A 15,021-nucleotide genomic window follows, 5' to 3' on the forward strand; every position below is an offset into this window, starting at 1 on the left:
TGGCAACGTGGCCCATCAGGCGCAGCCCATGTTGACACAATTGTCCCGCGGTCTCGGGCCCGGGGCGACCATTTTGTAGCCGAGCAGCAGCAAAAGTAGCCCGTACGTGGGAACGGGCCAAGAATCTGGCGACGTGGCCCATCAGGTGCAGCCCATGCTGGCACAATTGTCCCGCTTGTCAGGGCCCGGGGCGACCATTTTGTAGCCGAGCAGCAGCAAAAGTAGCCCGCACGTGAGAACGGCCTAAGAACTTTCATGTTTTTTGATAACCAAACCAAACTACATTAAGATTAAGAACGTCTTACAGATTGGAGCACAAACGGCTCTCAATTTGCAGAACTGAGTGCTTGCACTGATGGGAGTGCTGTGTGAGCATAGTGTATCGGAGAAAGTAGTATGTAGTATATGAAGTAACAACAGGATGTCTTGCTTGGTGTGCTAAAATATGGGCAGTTGTTCTTAAGAAAAAGGTAATTGAGTTCAAAGTGAAATTATACACCTGTAATTGCGTGTTAGTATTTGTCACAAACCTGTAAGGGATTCGGATAGACATCCTACCAATTGATAGGATTTGAGAGGGAAATTGAGCAAGAAAATGAATTGAGCATAGCTCAGTTGGCAGAGTTTCTTGTGAAAAAACCTGTTCACCTTAGTTTAAGTCCTCGATTTGTCGTGCATGCTTACATCTTCATGGATTTATTAGAATTTGGCGGCGCTATTCTATTAATAGTAAGTGATGCGTTCGTCGACAGCGAGGCGCCTATGGTAACCTCATCAATCTCGAGATTTGTTGGTCCAACTCAGTTCTTTATAGATGTTCACAGGGGTAGAGTGTATGTGTGTGCCTTCATAGGTTAAATGTGTGGTCGTGTATATGAGCATCTCGGTGTGTACATGCTGGGTCTCGCAAAAAATATTGTGCAAGAAAAATTTAGGTCAGAGAGGGAGGTGAAGATAGTTGTCGTGTAGTCTGAGTTCTCCGGGTTTTCAGATCTGGGCTGCCCGACTCATACTATCTTATTGGTTACCTTCGCCAGTTATTTTGAGCTTATTGGTTATTGCATCCAGTACTCTACATCATTCTCTTCATATCTTCAATCCTCCCTAGAAGCGCATAAGCATCGCCCAAAGCCCAGATTATGGATGATCTCAATTTAGATAAAAAAAAAGTATAGAAAAAGGAGTCCGGATATTGGATACAGCTGGCCAGGGTGGCGTAGCCCAGCTCAGCCCAGGGCGAGATGGCGACATGGCCCATCTGGTGCAGGCCATGTTGACACAGTTGTCCTGTGTGCCCGGGGTCTGGGGCAAGCACCAGCAAAAGTAGCCCGCACGTGAAAACGGCCCAAGAATCTTTATTTTTTTAATTTTAATAACCAAACTGCATTATAAGATTATAAGAACATCTTAAGACAGCTCCCAATTTACAGAACTGAATGCTTGCACTTTTTTTTTCTCAAACAACATAGGACAGTTGCTTGCCATTTCATTAAGAAATCATGAAGAGATAAGCGCTTGCACTGATGGGTGACTGTGTGAGTGGTGTATAGGAGAAAGTAGTATGTGAAGTAAGTGCTAAATATGGGGCGGTTGTTCTTTCAATAAAAAGAAAAAAAGCATAGGCAATTGAGTATTTGAGTTCAAAGTGCGATTGACCTGGAATTGTGTGTTGGTATTTGTCACGAACCAACATGCATGCTTCCTTACCCTCTCAGTAGTGTTACCAGCAGATATGGTCTCCGGCAACTCACATGATGCTTTTCTGTACTCTACCGCCGAGGGCTTCACTGCAAAATCATCTCTGAATGTTTATGATGCGCAGAAGCACAGCAGGCTAATTCCAACGAGTTGAGCAAGCTTCATGAGGCTGATGATGAGGGTCAGAGCTCAAATCCTGCCTGTTGCATGCTCAGCCATCAGCCCAGCACACCATGTTGCATGCTCAGCCATCAGTCCTATGTACGTGCAGATTGGTAGCCAGAAGCGATTAGTTTTAAAATCTTGCTGGTCTGGCATTACGTCTGGGTCACTCTTTCACTACTCTTTGGAGAGCTCAGTCTTGGTCTAAAACTCCTGATGTATCGCATCCCCATTACAGACATCTTCAAGAGTCACCAACTGAATTCTAGTTACTAAAAAAGGTATGAGTTATGCATAAGCAACTGCTTTCAGTGTGGGGAAACCCCTCCTGTTTCCTTAAAAAAAAAGCAACTGCTTTCAGAGCAGCTATATGAGTGTGCATCACATACGTTCTTCATTCTTGTAATCGTAGAAGGAAAAAAGGGGTCTAAAATGCAAACAAATAAGCTATCCACTACGTAAAAAATGATTTTTAGCAATGGTTCGTTTTTTAGGGGCGCCTGGTGATGGAACCGCCCCTACAGTGGCGTGTTCGGGTACCCAGACACCAGCCGCCCCTACAAATAGAACAGCAGGGGCGGCTGGTGATACGAGCCACCCCTACAAATAGATCTGATTTGTAGGGGCGGCTCAATCACCAGCCGTCCCTGGAGTTGCTATTTGTAGGGGCGGCTGATGATTGAGCCGCCCCTACAAATGCCCCCGTATATATAGCTCCGATTTGTAGGGGCGGCTCAATCACCAGTCGTCCCTACAAATGACCCACATATAAAATAGCTGCAACACCTTCTTCCTTCTCGGGTCACTCACTCTAGCCCGTAAAAAAAGGTGAGGAGGCCTTGGGCACCTCCCAAAAATTGCTCTACTAAGGGGGAAAGGTTTTGGTCTCAAATCGTTTGGTAGAGAGGTTATAAAGATAAAAAATGCTATTCCACATTTTTTTTGAAGTTTTAATGGTTGGTTAGTGAGTAATTAGAGTTTTGTTTTTCTCTCTCTTCTATGGTGCTTGAGCTACTTATGAAGCAAATTAGACCCAAGTTTTAAATGTACTAGGGTAAATTAGGGAGAGGAACAAGATCATACCCTTATTTGGTCCATGTTTCTTGATTTTAGTGAATAATTAGTTAGTTTTATGGACGTTTCATGTGCATGTGGATCAAGATCTAGGGTTTGGTTTTTTTATTAATTTTGTTTTTGTAAATTTATGTTTGATGAAATTGGACTATGGTTTGTATGAAAGATATTGGGTAAAGTATAATTGTTGCTAATTGTTGTCTTTGAAATTGTTTATTGTAATCAATAAATATGTATTTTAATTATTTATGGATAAATGGGCCATTAATTAATTTTCCTCTACCATGGTGTGTTTGTATGTTTCATGTAATTATATTAGATTTATATTCATATATATCTGAAGTATATACAATTATTCTCAAGTAATTATTAATTTGTTTCATTTTTATATATATCTGAATAAGTAGTCCTTTAATGTTTGTTTTGTTGTTGTTGTAAAAGATGGAGTACATGAACTCTTGGATGTATGGTTCGTTAAGGTTCAAGGCAGGTTTCCGTGAAGAGGTGGATAAATTTATTGAAGCCGCAAAGAAGCATGCAACGACATTGAAAGAGAATAAGGATACAATTATTTGCCCATGTAAAGATTGCAAGAACCATATGGCATGGACAGATGTGACTATCATCAGATCACATTTGATTATGCGAGGATTTGTTGAGGACTACACAGTGTGGATTTATCATGGTGAAACGGTTATTGTTAACGACTGAGGATGAGGACGAATACGACGACGAAACCATAGAATCCCTGTCTCAATATTCAGCAGAGCTTGATGCACGAATGGATTTTGAGTTTGGCAATGAACAAGGTGGTGATGCTGGTGGTTGGGATGGTAACGACGAAGGTGGTGCCAGTAATGATGATGGAGCACTTATCGGGGATGAAGATGATTTGGAGGACATGATTCGAGCCCTTGGACCAGAGATTTTACTAAATAGCCCGAAAGGTCTAGAAAATTTGAAAAGGGTGACAAAAGCATCAAAGGAGGCTGTGTATGGTGTTGAAAAGGGCTGTCTGACACATTGGACATTGCTACGTTTTGTGCTTGAGTTGCTCATCCTGAAGGCTAAGTACGGCTGGTCAGACTGTAGTTTCAATGATCTATTGCATCTCCTGTCATGGGTGCTGCCACAACCAAACTCAGTTCCCGCCAACACATACCAAGCGAAGAAGGTTATAAGTCCATTGACAATGGGGGTTGAAAAAATCCATGCATGCCCCAACCACTGTATACTTTTTTGTGACGAAACGTTCAAGTCACTAGATAAATGTCCCCAGTGCGGGGCCAGCCGATACAAGAACAATGACCTTTACGGTGGGGACGAAGCCTCCACGGGGAAAAAGAGGAATAAGAAGGGTACAAAAATGGTGGTACAAGAATCTCAGCCCCTAGAGGACACTCCATTAGGCAACGATGCAAAGCAGAGAAGAATTCCTGCCTTGGTAATGTGGTACCTTGCCAGTGACCGACCGCTTGAGACGTATCTTCCTAAACCCTAAAGAAGCCGCACTCATGACATGGTGTGATGATGAGTGCAAGGTGGATGATGATAAGATTGCACACCCGGCTGATTGTAGTCAGTGGCAAAGGTTTGATGAGAAGCACAAATAATTCAGCTGATGACCTCAAGGAATGTACGGTTTGGCTTGAGCATCCGATGGAATGAATCCCTTCAATGAGAGGATGAGCGACCACAGCATATGGACCAGTGATCTTGACCATGTACAACATTCCAACATGGTTGTGTCAGAAGAGAAAGTACCTTCTCCTCACTATTCTTATTTCTGGCCCTAAACAACCAAGCATTGATATAGATGTGTTCCTCGAGCCTTTGATGCAAGAAATGGAGAGGCTATGGAGGCATGAGGAGCAGATGTACGATGCATTCCGAAAGGAGGACTTCATATGTAGAGCAATAATATTTGTTACTACCAATGATTACCCCGCGTTGTTTGCTTTGTCTAGACAGATCAAAGGAAAGACGGGATGCTTGGTTTGCTTGGATGGTACTACATGGGTGTACCTAGATGCATCCAAGAAGATAGTTTACCTAAGGAACCGATGCTTCTTAAAGACAAGTCACAAGTACCATAGCAAATTGTTCTTTAGATTTTATGACAATGCCCCGGAGATTGAACCCCCTCCGGAGAGATGTCATAACGGAGAGCACGTGTATAGAATGGTGAAAAACATACGCGTCATCTATGGAAAGAAGAATCCGGATGGGACGAACAGAGATAGAAGCACACCTCCTGTCGAAGGAGTACCTTTCAAGAAATAATCGATCTTCTTTCAGTATCTGCCTTATTGGCCAGACTTGGAGGTCTCCCATGCCATTGATGCTATGCACGTGCAGAAGAATGTCTTTGAGAGTCTCATTGCTACCTTGATGGACACAGGCAAGTCAAAGGATGGTCTGAAAGCATGGAAAGATATGGTGCAGCTAAACGTGATGCCACAGCTTCACCCGGTACCTAAGGCTAATGGAAAATACACTCTGCCCACGGCGTGCTTCAACCTAACACTAGACGAGAAGAGAGCTATATGCACTTTCCTGAGGGGGATCAAAGTCCCGACTGGGTTTTTAGCAAATGAGAAGAAGCTAGTGTTGATGAAGGACTTGTCAATAACACACTGCAAGGCTCATGATTGCCATGTGATGCTGACAGTATTTCTACCTATTGCAATTAGGGCTATAAAGCCAGAGTTCTTGAAAATGTCCATCACCCGCATGTGCTACTTCTTTTCGAAGATCTCACAGAAGACGATTAGCAAGCAAGAGCTGAGTGACCTACATGAATTTGTGGTGGAGACCTAAAATCAACTGGAGATGTGTTTACCTCCTACTTTTTTTGATATAATGCCACATCTAATGATTCACATGGTTCATCAGATACAAGCGCTGGGCCCTTGCTACTTGCATGAAATGTGGTCCTACGAGCGGTTCATGTCGGTTCTAAGTCGATATGTGTATAATCGAGCATACCCAGAGGGCTCCATGATAGAGGGTTATAGTACTGAAGAAGTCATCGAGTGCTGTCAAGAGTATCTAAAAGTACAGAAAGGGATTGGTAAACTCGATTCTCATCACAAGGGTAGGCTGGCTGGGAAGGGCACCAGTGGTAGAAAAGTGTTCATCGACCATGATTACAAAGAGGTGAGTCGGACACATTACAGTGTCTTGTAGAGTACACAATTGATGCAACCGTACATTGATGAACACTTGGCTATCATTATGGCGGAGAGAAATAGCTGTTCGGATGATTGGGTCATGAAACAACACAAGCAACGACTAACTACATGGTTGAAGGACCAAAACATACCACCTGGAGAAACCATAGACTCTATTACCATCAGTAGGTTAGCGGAGGGGCCATCGAGACAAGTGACATCTTGGAATGCTTATGACATCAATGGGTATATACTATACCTACGCAAAGGATAGTAAATATGTGAACCAAAACAACGGCGTTCGAATAGAGGCCTCTCGATGGATTGGGGCGAAAGATCCAATACTTTGGCATCATTGAAGAGATATGGGAACTTGACTATGGAAGGGATATAACGGTGGCCCTGTTTCGATGTCGCTGGATCAAACAACACCAACTGAACGAGATCGGATTGAGAGTCCTGGACCTCGAGAATCTAGGCTACCAAGATGACCCTTGGGTGCTCGCTTCACGTGTCGCACAAGTTTTCTATATATCTGACCCACAAAGTAACCTCCTCCTGAAGAAGAAGACAAAGCACGTGGTTGCCTCCGGGAAACAGCACATTATTGGAGTTGATGACGTGGACGATGTTGAAGCTTACAATAACTACGATGAGATGCCGCTATTCATAGACTTTCCTAAGAAGATCAGTGTTGTGGAAAAGAACCTCCCCAAAGACATATTGCCATGGGAACGAAAAGGTGTCAAGGGAAAGTCGTTACAGCGGGCTAGCTAGTTGTTGAACGTGGAGTGTTTATGTAAGTGTGTATTTGTAAGACTTCATTTATGGATGCGTGTGAGACTATATATTTATGTACGTGCATAAGACATATTGATCATCATGAATAGTTGTGCTTTTACTTTTTAATCTCTGGGTAAAATTTGTAACTAGTCTTTCTCCCTCATACTAACTCCAAATGTGATGATTTTTTTCCTAAAATTTTCTAAAATCTTGCCCTATCAAGTTAGTGTGTTGATTTGGTCATTCTTTTCATTTGACAAATGTTTGAGCACTTCAAATTTTTAAATTTAAAAAATGACAAGTTCGAACGAGATTTTCAACCATTAAATGATTTCAGCTGAAAAAGTGATGAATACCAAAGTTGTATAACTCATCAAGATCTACAACTTTTATTTAATCATTTCTTTATCTGACAAAGTGATATTAAACATTGTTCACAAATCAACATGTTTCTCGTATAGTTCAGGAAACTATGAGTCATATGTGAATTTATGAACAATGTTTACTAATACTTTGTCACATGAAGAAGTGACCAAAATAAAAGTTGTAGATAGTGATGAGTTCAACAACTTTTATGTTCACTACTTTTATTGTTGAAATCATTTAAGGTTTCAAAATCTTGTTTGAAGTTGTCAATTATTGAAATTCAAAATTTCAACGTTTCAAATTTGGTCAAATGAAAATATGATCAAAATAAAAGTTGTACATATTGATGAGTTCTACAACTTTGGTATTCATGAGTTTTCATCTGAAATCATTTACTCTTTCAAAATATTGTTTCAAGTTGAAATTATTTGAATTTCAAAATTTGAATCGTTCAAACAAAGTCACATGACAAGATGACCAAAATAAAAGTTGTACATGTTGATGAGTTATACAACTTTTATGTTTACAATATTTTCATTTTATTTCATTTAATGTCATAAATTGTAGTCGAAGTTGTAAAATTCAAAATTTTAATTTTTGTTTTTTTGTTTTCTATATTGTTTTGACTATAATTGTTTATATATATATTTCTTCATATATAGAATAATACAAAATATTATATTTGTGCATATACACAATTGTTTTATATTATTTTTATTTTGGTCACAATTGTTTTATATACACACAATTGTTTTTATAATACATAATTAATAATTTAAAAAATAAAAAATATTTGTAGGGGCGGTTGGATAAGGAACCGCCCCTACAAATGCATTTGTAGGGGCGGCTAGATTAGGAACCACCCTTACAAATGCATTTGTAGGGGCGGCTGGATCAGGAACCGCCCCTACAAATCATCCCGACTATAAATCCAAGGGTGCATGGGTGTTGTTTGCTGTTGGACGCTCTCTTCTCCTCCAACGCCGTCAGGCTGCCCCGCCGACACCGGCCCGTGCCCCTTCCCGGCCGACGTCGGCCCACGCCCCTTCCCCGCACCCGCGCGCCCCCTCCCCGCACCTGCACCCCCTCCCAGCACCCGCGCACCTGCTCCTCCCCGCCCTAGGGTTTTCGACCAGCCAGCGGCGCGCTTCCCTAGGGTTTCCACCGGCGGGCGGCCTCCGCGCACTAAGTGTAGGAAGACCCAATACACAGTCGCTCTCTTTCCCTCTGCTTCCGCTCCATTCACACGCACGCCACCTCCACAGGCCCCGCCACCGACGCTCACCCGCTCGCCTCCACACCACCGCCCCCGTCGGCTGCCCGGCCCCGGACACCGCCCGCCCCGTTGGTTGGCCCCGGCCACCCTAGGACAGCCCGTGCGGGGAGTTTCCCCTATGCAGGTCACCCACCCTAGGACCTGCTCCAGCTCTGTTTCGCGCGGTGGTTGACGGCCGTCTTCAACCTGTGCACGTCGCCTGGCACCTCATCTCTAGCCTCCACTAGTCCCCGCCACATCTCGATCTGCTGGAGGAGCTGAGCCCACCGGTGATGAATTCCCCGCCCAGATCATATCTGCCCAATCTGACGTGCGACTCCCGCCAGGTGCTCATTTTCCTCACCCTTTCTCTCCCTCTTCTCTATTGCGTGCATACAAGAACGTCTCCAGTAGGATGAATGGTTAGTGAGCAAAACTGAGTTGACTTGAATCAGTTGAGCAAAAAAAAAGTAGACACTGCATATATGATTTAAGATGTAAATTGAAAACTAAGTTGACTTGAATCAGTTGAGGTTCAGATAAATGATTTATAGTCAGCACTATGCCCATCAAAAGAGAAAAAAAGAATAATTGTTTATTAACCTTTGAAGAATGCATGGCTTGGTCTCCTACATATGACCTTCTGAAACTTTGTACAAAGACGAGAATAGCTCGGTCAAGCCTTTGCTTACTTAATTCTTGATATCTCAACTTGTTAAATAATCCACCTTGGGTTCAAAACCATGTTATGAGGCATGCTTAAAGCTATGTCTATAAAGGCTGGCTACATAATTGCATAACAGCTGTGCTAAGTCTATCAAAGCTTCTTAAAATCTAGAAATACCCTATCTGAGATGATTTGGGTGTTGCACATTCTGTTCAACAATCATGTATTAGAATTACTGTACCTAATAATTAACCAATACATGAAATTGATAGCTTACAAGCTATTGCACTAGTTGACAGTTTCGATTTAGGTGATTGTCGTCCACACCTAGCATGTCAAAATCAAGAACTAGAAGCACAAGCAAAAGCCAACTCCTAATATAAATAATACAAAATGCTATTCACCTTATAATTTGAGACTTGGAGGATATACTGTCGTTCCTTGGAGTCCATCATAACAAGCTTTGTTTGCCAATCCGTCATTTGCTCTACTTGTTGCTTCTCCACATCATTTTTAAATTTCTCCAGCATCCTAGAAACAACACAAGTACTTATCATGTTTGACACAGAAATCTAGGTGACAATGATAACTAACGAGTGAGAACTCAAACTATGAAATGAACAGGTTTCCACTCACTTCTTCAGCTCAGTAAGCTTGTTTATGGCCTTCCGCGTGTAATCAAGTAGTGCTTTTGACTCCTTATGCACTTTGTCCCTCTTCTCCTCCACCTCTGCTCGCCTCAGAGACAAGTCTGCACTTGCCACCACAAAGCTGCAAGACAAATATTTGAGAAACTAGTCAAAAAATGCCAAACAAAAAAGAATGATGTGATAGTTCCTATACCACCCAAACACCAAACAGAATCAGATGCAATACATACATTCAGAGAAATTTCTTGTATATACAACATTGAGGACATAGTTTTACATGTTTGCCAATTTAGATTTTTGCTTTGAGTTCCATTAAGTCATGTTAGTTTAGTCTCAATTTAGTGTGGATCCAAACCAAACATAAATGCAAAAATAGCAGAGTGCCTCCATCAAGCGTCGGTTTTGTTAATTTCTGTGGATCAGAAGCTGGAGGGCATAGAAGGTTGAGGAGAGATGTGGTTTCTTGTAACAAATGTTGGTAGTTTGTCATGGTTGTAAGGCAGCCCTTTATTGGGTTTTGTTCTGGATTCAAAATGATTGACTTAAACCCTGCACTAGTAATCTGAATTGTTGTCCTTTCATCTTTATGAAAGACGAGACATGGCCCCAAAACTCTACAAAAAATGGAAGATTCATCGTTCATGCAATGGCAGTAATAAAATTCCAAACACTGAACATATGTACCCATCAGAAGTACATATCTCTCAATTTTTTTCCTTTTTTCCTTCACTTTTTACAGAAGTCTCACCATGTTATGTGTGTTTGGTATAATATCTGCTTTGCTATGTTAACATCAAAACTAGTTCCTGTTGCACACTATAGTTCTAGTGCTTTTCCTAAGCATTAGAAAGGTTGAGTTATCAGTCATTTTTTCAGTTAAGTTATCATGTCTTGCTGTTTTTCTACTGCTTAAGTGCTTGAACTCATTTCCTGTCATTTGCAACAGTTGCTGCTTCTACTTACTCTCCTATATGGCAATAGCTGCGCTGCTACTTTTTTTGGCAGCAGCTGCTGCTCCTTTGCTTAGTTAAATGATATGCAGACCTCTCTTCTCTCTTCTACTCACCTCTCTTCTCGTCTCTTCTATTTTCTCCTCTCTTCTCTCTTGTTTGGCAGCAGCAACTGCTCCTATTCTGATTTAAATAATGTGTAGACCTCTATTCTCTCTTCTCTCACCTCTCTTCTCCTCTTCTATCTTCGCCTCTCTTCTCTCTTGTTTGGCAGTAGCAACTGCTCCTTTGCTGAGTTAAATGATATGCAAACCTCTCTTCTCTCTTCTCCCTTCTACTCACCTCTCTTCTCTATTCTCCTCACCTCTCTTCCTACTCCTACTCCTCCTCCTCTTACTACTCCTACTACTACTCCTCTTACTACTCCTACTACTCCTCTTACTACTTGCTACTCCTAAGTGGCTGCTGCTCTTACTCTACTACTACCACTCTACTGCTACACTTACTCTACTCTACTACTTTCTACTTACTACTACTTGCTACTTCTAGCTACTAACTATTGGCTGCTATTGCTTTTTTTGCCAAATCTCCCAGGACTCGCCCAGGACTTGTTGTCCTATCTTTTAGCCATCAGCTGCTGCACTATGTTTGTTAAGCAGCTGTTGCTTTTTTTTTGCCAAATCTCCCCTCTCCTCTCCTCTCCTTTGTTTTGCCGATGATGAAATTGTCCAAGTCCATACATTATATGGAATATGAGCTGATGATCAAGAACTTGTGAGGAACTTGGCATCATTAGCAGCCGCCCCTACATTACCTTCTCCTCTCTTCTCTGTTATGATGCCTTGATGCTCCAAGTTCAAGATCAGATGATGATTGACATGTTTCTGAGGCCTCTACTACTGCTACTTCTCGTTTTTTGACATATTGTTGTTTTATAGGACTACTTTGTTTTATAGACCTTTTTATTTCTTATACCTTCTCGCGTACCTAAAGCACACTTTCTTGCATCTATTAGAACAAAGCATGAAATAATGTCGTGGACACCAGACAGTGCAGCCCGATGCCCCGAGCATGATGAGCAGCCAACCCTTGAGGAGCAAGCACTAGAGGACCAGCTTACTCAGGAATAGTTCGATAACGAGGTAGAAAAGGATCTAGAAGTGATGCTTACTCAGGAGCAGTGTGACGAGGAGGAAGGCCCCGAAGGAGAGGCTGCTGAAGGCGAAGAAGAAGAGGATGATGATGATGATGACTCAGAAGAGGGATATGAAAGTCCCGAGGATCCTTTCCCATGTGAAGCCAGAAGGAGGCCAACGGAGGAAGATTTGGATAAGGATTTTGACCCGAACGAGGAGGTAGGGAAAAAGCCTTAGCTTATAAATTTTGCTAAAGCTTTGGCTATGTTACCTCTGCTAACACTTTGACCTATCGTATATACAGGTCCCTCCTAAAACTCGGAAAAGACGACGTCGACGTCCGCGACATCTCGCTGGACAAGACGGAGTAGAGGAAAGGAGAGCAGAGGCAACAGCCATAGAGACGGATCACTGATGCCTCTGCTCCACAACCTCAAGACACAACCACTGACTACCAAGCCTAAGAGGAAACGAGGGGATAGAAAAGGAAATCTATATCCAGATAAGGCATGCTATGTGATAACGGAGGTCGGGCCAGCAGGGGAGATCCTTGAGCCGAAGGAATTAAGAGGACGATTCGTAATGCGATCGGGGCCCTAGTAAGAGATAAATTGAACCCAGCAATCCCTAACTGGAAAGAGGTACCAGAGAACACAAAGAATGCACTATGGGATAGGCAGCTGAAGCTCAATTTTAGATTTCCGGAGGGTAAGCACGAATTGGTAAAAAAATGCTATCAGGATGATGGGAGAGTCATTCCGACGTTGGAGGTCGGAGCTCAACACGAAGTATATCCAAAAGGGGTTAACTCCCTTCAACGAGTTCGGCAAAATAACTCCTAGTCAATGGGAGGAGCTCGTGGCTCAGAAGACTTCACCGGAGGCATTGGAGCTCAGTGCCCGTAACACTGAGCTGGCGAAGAGGAACAAACACCACCATCATCTAGGCCCCGGTGGCTACTATGCCAAGGAAGAGCAGTTTAGGAAGATGGACGAAGAGGCCGCAGCTGCTAGGAATATCGATGTGACGAATTTGAAGGTACGCTCAAGGAACTGGATATATGCGAGGAGTATCAGAATCATCCGGCGGTAATCTTAAGTTTGATAAGCGGAGACCCAAGAGGCAGTATCAAGGATACTGAAATATGCTGAAGACAAGGAGAAGGGCTCATTCAATCCTTCCAGAGAGAGGGACGAGCTTAGCCTTGGCTTGGGAAACAAGGAGCACACAGGCCGCACCAGGGGGCTAGGGAAAAGGATGACCTGGAAGCAAGGATTCGAAGAGGACAGGCACATGTACAAGAAACATGGCAGAGACCGAGGAGACTAGTCTTGAGCTCCAAGTGAAGGCTCTAGTTGCGAAGGCGCTGGAGGAGCAAGGACTGTCTATGGAGCCACGGATATTAGTGACGCCGCTAGGAGAACTGGCATTAGTTGGCAGCCCTCCGAAAGTTCCTAGCAGCCAAGGTTCCACTGCAGCCACAACCCCCGTCGATCGCATATGGGAACCAACTAGTTGCACCTTGGTGTTTCTCAGCGGCCGGCAGAACACTGTGATGGAGGTGGCAACGGGTGTGGCACATCCTCCCGGTGGCTTACACCACAATAATAAGATACCGCCGGACTACACTAGGGTCGAGGTGCATACAGTGAAGCCCGAGTTCATGCAGTGGAGGATAGACTACGCAACTCCCGAGGGGCTGGTGTTACTCGGAGACGTTATGGGGCAGTTCATCCTCTGGCACAAACGGGACATTATATTGACTGCTTCTTCGCCGCCTCCCCCTCTCCCAAATTTGGAGCGAGTTGTTGAGGTCGGGGAGATATTTTCACCGTCTCGTGACCCCCACATTCCTGAGATGCCACATTCTTCCCCGCCTCCTAGCGAGCATGTGCCTGATGAGATGCCACAACCTTCTCCAGCTCGTACCGAGCAAGTGCATCATGAGATACCACAGTCTTCTCAACAAGCACAGCCGATACATGAACAACGAGTGCCTCCTGAAGAAGGTGATGCACAAGAAGATGAGGACGTGCCTGAATGGGAACTTCGAAAGAAGCATCCAATCACCATAAGGCCAGTTTATGTTCCGATCAAAGACGTCTCGTCGGTGTCCAAGTGGTTTTCCCATGACCAGTTCAAGCCTGAGAACCAAGTTAAAAAAGTCCCATCACGGGGTTCTGAGGAGGCCGTCACTAGCAAACTCCACCAAATTGCAAAGCAGTATCCAAATGTTGATGCCATCGAATGGTCAAAGGATTGCCCGAAAACATATGAAAGAGGCAAGCCCTTCCTACCAAACCGGGACATCCAGCGCCTACCACTTGGAATGAGAAGGTTCCATGATTGGTACTTGCGTGTTCTCCCAACGAGCATAGATCTCATACAAGCATGCTTCCCCACCGGCACATTTGGAAGCCCAGCCGGGAAAATTGTCTTTGACTTCAATGACATGCACACATGCTTTCACCTAGGAGAAATGGAGATGAATCTAATTCGCACGTGGTGCCTGTAAGTCCTTGTCCTCCCGATATGATATGAATGTAATCTTTGAATTTTGTTGTAACTAACCCACGCCGTGATTTGTAGAATGCAAGTGCACATTGTCAAACAAATGCCAAGTGTGAAAGCCGGGTATGTAGACCCTCAAGCTATAGCCCAAACAAATTTTAATTACCCTAAACGGTGGACACTGGATGCCAAAGAGCTAGCTGCTGCAAAGACTCTTCGGGAGAAAGAGCGCATCCGTACGGCGAAACTAAGGGAAGAGTCCCTTAAGGTTGCGGCATACATTGCCCTGGCTTTCAAAAATCTCCAACAACACTCTACTATATGGCTACCATACAACTTCGAGTAAGTTCAACTCTATACTTAAAGCTTTGTTCGATATATTTTATTCGATGCAAAAGAGCTTATCTAGTTCTATGATTAAATCCATGCAGCAACCACTGGATTTGTATAGCCGTCGATGTCGGGAGGAGCATGGCATGGGTCTTTGATTCATTAGATAGGGACACGGTGACATACAAAGACTTCATATCGATTCTCAAGACGTATACATATCGACAATCCTCATTAGCTTATATGTTTGTATACATACTTGTAAC

The sequence above is a fragment of the Miscanthus floridulus genome, chromosome 3, assembly GCF_019320115.1.
Source record: "Miscanthus floridulus cultivar M001 chromosome 3, ASM1932011v1, whole genome shotgun sequence".
Taxonomy (NCBI): Eukaryota; Viridiplantae; Streptophyta; class Magnoliopsida; order Poales; family Poaceae; genus Miscanthus; species Miscanthus floridulus.